Here is a 6718-nt window from a genome sequence, read left to right on the forward strand (position 1 = left end):
AAACCTGTTTGAACAAATAATGGTAGGAAACTTCCCTGAATTTGGGAAGAAAAATGTAACAAAAGTCCAGGAAGCATAGAGAGTCACAATAAAGATGAACCAAAAAGGCCTACACCAAGACACATCATAATTGAATTGGCAAAGATAAAAGACAAAAAAAAAAAAATCTTAAAGGCTGCAAGAGCAAGATAGAAAGTTACCTACAAGGGATCTCCCATTAGACTATCAACTGATTACTCAACAGAAACACATCAAGCCAGAAAGGAATGACATGAAGTATGCAAAGTATTGGAAAGAAAGGGACTGAATCAAAGAACACTCTTTCCAAAAAGGCTAATATTCAAAATTGAAGATGAAATCAGGAGCTTACCAGACAAAAAGAAAGGCTAAGGGAGTTTATTACCACTAAATAAGCAATGCAAGAAATGCTAAAGGGACTTTTGTAAAAAGAAGAAATAGAAAGGGAGAAATAGAAAGGGAACGGGCATAAAAAATAAAAATAGTGAGGGACTTGAAGATAGCAGCTGGCAGGACAGCAGTAAGCAGAGAGTGTGAGTGAATGAGGGAGCAAAAAGGAAAGAAGTGTGTATGTGGGAGTGAGGGACAGTTAGATCTTGCAGGACTTCTGGGGGCTGGTGACCAGGCTTTCTTAAATGGGGAGCCCCTGCTACTGTTGCAAGCCCTCCAGGGCAGCCAACACTGGCACAGAAACCACACCATCTTATAGGGGATAGCTGCTGTGAGTAGGAGCCCAGCCTCACCTTCACCCAGACTGGCCTCAGATACCACCAAGGATCCCACACCCACTCAGGCCAAAGACCTGCAACCTGAGCAGTAGACCCATGGACACCAGGACTCCAGCCTCCCTGGCTGCAGGCTCCTGTGAATCCCAGAGTGCACAAACCTCCTGCCAATCCACCACAGTGTCCACAGGCCCCATGCATCCTGGGGCTGGAGCTCTCCGGTAAATCTTGGGATGTGCAACCCTCCCACCAACCTGCCATTGCAGCCACGGACCCACACATCCCAGAGCACAAGCTCTCTGGTGACTCTCAGGGTGCATGACCCTCCACCGACCAATGGCTGAAGCCACAGGAACCACACATCCTGGCACCAGTGCCCTCCAGTGACTCTCAGGGTGCATGATGCTCCCACCAACCCGCTGCTTTAGCAACAGGCACTGCTTGTCCAAGCACCTGGGTCCTCTAGTGTCTCTTGGGGTGCGTGACCTCTGGTCAAACCCTCAGCTTCAACCACAGGCCCCGCACAACTCGGGGCCTGGACCCTTTCATGATAGCAAAAATGTGGAGACAAAGAAACTACCCCCAAAGGAAAGAAAAGGAATCACCAGAAAAGGAACTAAATGAAATAGAGGCATGCAATATGTTAGAAAAAGAATTCAGAGTAAGGGTCATATAGTTCATAAACTGGATGGATGAGAAGATCAACAACTAATGTAAAAATCAAGGGGAAATTTAAAATGAAATAACTACAATAAAATGCACAACAGAAGGTTTCAACTGTAGATAGAAAAGTGGAGGACCGAATTAGTGAGTTAGAAGAGAGGGTAGAGAGACACAACCAACCTGAATAGCAATTGGAGAAAAAAAAAAATTAGAAAGCAGGAAGAGAGCCTAAGGGAACTTTGGGACAACATTAACTGAAGTAACATACATATAGGACATACAAAAGAACAAGAAGAGGAACAAGGATTAGAAAACTTATTTGAAGAAATAATGGCAGAAAACTTTCCTGATTTAGGGAAGAAAAAGTCACACAAACACATAGAGTCACAAACAAGATGATTCCCAAAAGACACACACCAAGACACATCATAATTACAATGGAAAACGATAAGGACAAAGAAAGAATCTTAAAGGCTTGTAGAGAGAGACAGAGAGTTACCTACAAAGGATCTCCCATTCTATATAATAAAAGCCTATTATGCAAATTGTCCCCTCGACCTGGAGTTTGACTGGGAGTTTGACCGCTCACTATAATGTGTGCTAACCACCAGGGTGTGGCCCAGAACATGGTGGGCATCAGTGATGCAGCACTGGCAGTGGGCGGCACTGGAGGCGCTGTTGGACCTGATGGTCCCCAAAGAGAGTGGGACCATGGCGGGATAGTGGCGCTGGTGATCACCCTGCTGATTGCCCTGCAGATGGTGTCCAGCGGCGGCGGCAGGGGGTGAGACTTACTACCTGGCTCCCAGGCACTGAGGAAGCCGCTTGGGAGCCTGATTGCCCTGCCAATTGTTCCTCAGATGGCAACCAGCATCCATTATAGAGTAAGGGCAGATATCCATATTAAAATATTTCTTCTAATTATTTTCCTTTCAATGTGCATGAATCCATTCACCAGGTCACTATTTAGATTATCAAATGATTTCTCAACAGAAACATATCAGGCCAGAAGGTAATGGAATGAAGTATATAAAGGATGCAAAGCAAGGGACTGAATCCAATAATACTCTATCCAGCAATGCTATTATCAAAATTGAAGGGGAAATTAGGAACTTTGCAGCCAAAAAAAAAACAAACAAACAAAAAAAAACTAAGAGTTTATCACTACCAAGCAAACAATGCAAGAAATGGTAAAGGGACTATTGTAAAAAGAAGAAATAGAAAAGGAAGAAGAAACACAAGCATAAAGAATAAAATGGCTACAAGCAAGTACCTATCAATAATAACCTTAAATGTAAATGGACTAAATGCTCCAATCAAAAGACATAGAGTGGCTGAATACATAAGAAAACATGACCCATATATATGATGTCTACAAGAGAACCAACACATAACAAGGGACTCAAACAGACTGAAAGTGAAGGGATAAAAAATAATTTTCAGGCAAATGGAAATGAAAATAAAGATAGGTAACAATACTTATATCTGAGAAAATATACCTCAAAGTGAAGACCATAACAAGAGACAAGGAAGGCCACTTCATAATACTAAAGGGATCAACACAACAAGAGGATACAGCTCTGGTAAACATATATGCACCCAATGCAGGAGCACCCAAACATATATACAAATAAACAACAACAAAAAACTTCTGGAAAATATCAAGGGAGATATCGGCAGCAATACAATAATAGTAGGGGACTTTAATACCCCATTGACATCGCTGGATAAATGCTCCAGACCCATGGTCGGCAAACTGCGGCTCACAAGCCACATGCGGCTCTTTGGCCCCTTTGAGTGTGGCTCTTCCACAACATACTACAGCCTGGGCAAGTCTATTTTGAAAAAGTGGCATTAGAAGAAGTTTAAGTTTAAAAAATTTGGCTCTCAAAAGAAATTTCAATCGTTGTGTTGATATTTGGCTCTGTTGACTAATGAGTTTGCCGACCACTGCTCTAGACAAAAAAATCAGCAAAGAAACAGCAATCCTAAATGACTCACTAGATCAGATGAAATTCATTGACATCTTCAAAACATTTCACCCCAAAGCTACAGAATATACATTCCTCTCATGTGCACATTGTACATTTTCAAAGATAGACTACATCTTGGGCAAAGTCTCTCCAAACTCAAGAATATTGAAGTCATATCATGCATCTTCTCAGATCACAATAGCATAAAATTAGAAGTAAACTACAGTAAGAACAATCACAAAAATTCAAACACTTGGAGGCTAAATAGCATGTTATTAAACAATGACTGGGTTACCAAAAAGATCAAAGAAGAAATAAAAAACATCCTGGAAACAAATGACAATGAAAACACAACAATCCAAAATATATGGAAAACAGTGAAAGCAGTCCTGAGAAGGAAGTTCATAGCATTACAGGCCTACCTCCAAAAACAATAAAAAATGGTATTAATTATCTAACTCCCTAACTTAAAGAATTAGAAAGAGAGCAACAAGAAAAGCCAAGAGTGAACAGAGGGAAGGAAAAAATAAAGATCAGAGTGGAAATAAATGACATAGAGACCAAAAAAGACAATACAAAAGATCAATGAAACCAAGAGCTGGTTTGTTGAAAGGATAAACAGGATTGATGAACCTCTAGCCAGGCTCACAAAGAAGCAAAGAAAGAGGACCCAAATAAACAAAATCAGGAATGAAAGAGGGGAGATAACAACAGAGCCCACAGAAATGTCAATGATTGTAAAAATAAAACTATGAACAACTCTATTCCAACAAACTGGCCAACCTAGAAGAAATGGAAATATTCCCAGAAAAAATTGTCCTTCCAAAACTCAATCAGGAAAAATAAAAAAATCTGAATAGACCAATAACTATGTAGGAAATTGAAACAATCACAAAAAAACTTCCAGCAAACACAAGCCCTGGGCCAGGAGGCTTCACATGGGTTTTTTAATCAAACATTCAAAGAATTAAAACCTATCCTCTTCAGACTATCCCCCAAAAATTCAAGAGGATGGAACCCTTCCAAGCTCTTTCCATGAATCCAGCATTACCCTAATCCCAAAACCAGATAGAGACACTACAAAGAAAGATAATTACAGGCCAACATCCCTGATGAACACAGATGCTAAAACCATCAACAAAATTCTAGCAAATCGAATCCAGCATTACATTAGAAAGATCTTACACCATGACCAATTGAGATTTATTCTGGGGACTGAAGGATGGTACATCTGCAAACCAATAAATGTGATATATCACATAACAAATTGAGAGATAAAAATCACATAATCATATCAATTGATGCAGAAAAAATGTGACAAAATCCAACACCCTTTCTTGATAAAAACTCTCAGGAAAGTGGGAATAGAGGGATCATACATCAACATAATAAAAGTCTTATATGATAATCCTACAACCAAAATCATACTCAAGGGACAAAAACTAAAACCATTTCCCCTAAGAACAGGAACAAGACAGGGACGCCCACTCTCACCGCTACGGTTTGACATAGTACTGCAATTGTTCAGTAGAAATCAGTTGAGAAGAAGAAAGAAAATGCATCCAAATTGGAAAAGAAGAAGTAAAACTGTCCTTATTCACAGATGACATGATATTTTACATAGTAAACCCTAAAGACTCCATCAAAAAACTACTAGGTTTAATAAATGAATTAGGTAATATAGCAGGACACAACATTAACAGCCAGAAATCTATGGCTTTTTACTAGTATACACCAATAATGAACTCACAGAAAGAGAAACAAACAAACAAAAAACAATCCCATTTACCATTGCACCAAAAAATTATGATATCTAGAAATAAACTTAACTAAGGAGGTAAAAGACCTGTACTCAGAAAACTACAGGACATTAAAAAAAGATATATAGAGAGACATAAACAAATGGAACAATTTACTGTGTTCATAGATTGATATAATCAACATCATTATAATATCCATAGTACCCAAAGCAATCTGTAGAGTTAACACAATCCCCATTAAAATACCAACTGCATATTTCACAGACCTAGATAAAACTCCCCAAAAATTCAGATGAAACTTTAAAAAGGCCCCCAAAAGCCTCAGCAATCTTGAGAAAGAAGAACAAAGTTGGAGGGGTCACAATACCAGATAGCAAGCTATATTGAAAAGCCACTGTTCTCAAAACTGCCTGTTACTGGCATAAGAACTGACATATAGACCAATGGAACAGAACAGAGAACCATGAAATTGACCCAAGCCATTATGATCAATTAATATTTGACAAAGGAGGCATGAACATACAATGGAGTCAAGACAGTCTCTTCAATAAATGGTGTTGGGAAAATTGGACAGATCCATGCAAAAAAAAAAAAAAAAAAAAAAAAAAAAAAAAAAAAAAGTAGGCCACCAACTTACACCATACCCAAAAATAAACTCAAAATGGATAAAGGTCTTAAACTTAAGATGGGAAACCATAAAAATCTTAGAAGGAGCTATAGGAAACAAAATAGCAGACGTTTGGCATAGCTATATCTTTACTGATACAGCTTTGAGGGCAATGGAAACTAAGGAGAAAATAAACAAATGGGACTACATCAAAGTAAAAAGCTTCTGCACAGCAAAATAAACCATCAACAAAATAACAAGACCTCCGCAGGGGAGAACATATTTGCCAATGTTATATCAAATACGGGTCTAATATTCAAAATTTATAGTTAACTCATACATCTTAACAAAAGGAAGATAAACAATCCAATCAATAAATGGGCAAAGGTCCTAAATAGATACTTCTCCAAAGTGGACATACAGATGACCAAGAGACCTATGAAAACATGCTCAAAGTCACTAATCATCGGAGAGATGCAAATCAAAATGACAATTAGGTACCATCTCAACCTGTCAGAATGGCTATCATAACAAATCAACAATGACAAATGCTGGCAAGGATGTGGACAAAAAGGAACCCTCTTGCACTGCTAGTGGAAATGCAAACTGGTGCAGCCAATGAGGAAAATAGTATGGCGTTTCCTCAAAAAATTGAAAATGGAACTCCCGTTTGACTTAGTGATCCCACTTCTATGAATATATCCCAAGAGATCAGAAAACACATATGCACCCCTATGATCATAGCAGCACAATTTACAATAGCTAAGATTTGGAAACAGCATAAGTGCCCCTCAGCAAATGAATGGATTAAAAAACAGTGGTACATCTACACAATGGAATACTACACTACTGTAAAAAGGAAAGAACTCCTACCATTTGCAACAGCATGGATGGACATGGAGACCATTATGCTAAGTGAAATAAGCCAGTCGGAGAAAGACAAATATTACATGATCTCACTCATTTGTGGAA

At 38.8% G+C, this 6718-nt stretch overlaps 1 pseudogene; it reads left to right on the forward strand.

The window, feature by feature from the left end:
• The window catches only part of LOC114229333 (cilia- and flagella-associated protein 300-like), a 69922-nt pseudogene extending 67728 nt beyond the window's left edge, over positions 1 to 2194 (forward strand).
• Positions 2195 to 6718: the final 4524 nt, after the last annotated feature.

This window comes from Eptesicus fuscus, chromosome 3 (genome assembly GCF_027574615.1).
Source record: "Eptesicus fuscus isolate TK198812 chromosome 3, DD_ASM_mEF_20220401, whole genome shotgun sequence".
NCBI classification, from domain to species: Eukaryota; Metazoa; Chordata; class Mammalia; order Chiroptera; family Vespertilionidae; genus Eptesicus; species Eptesicus fuscus.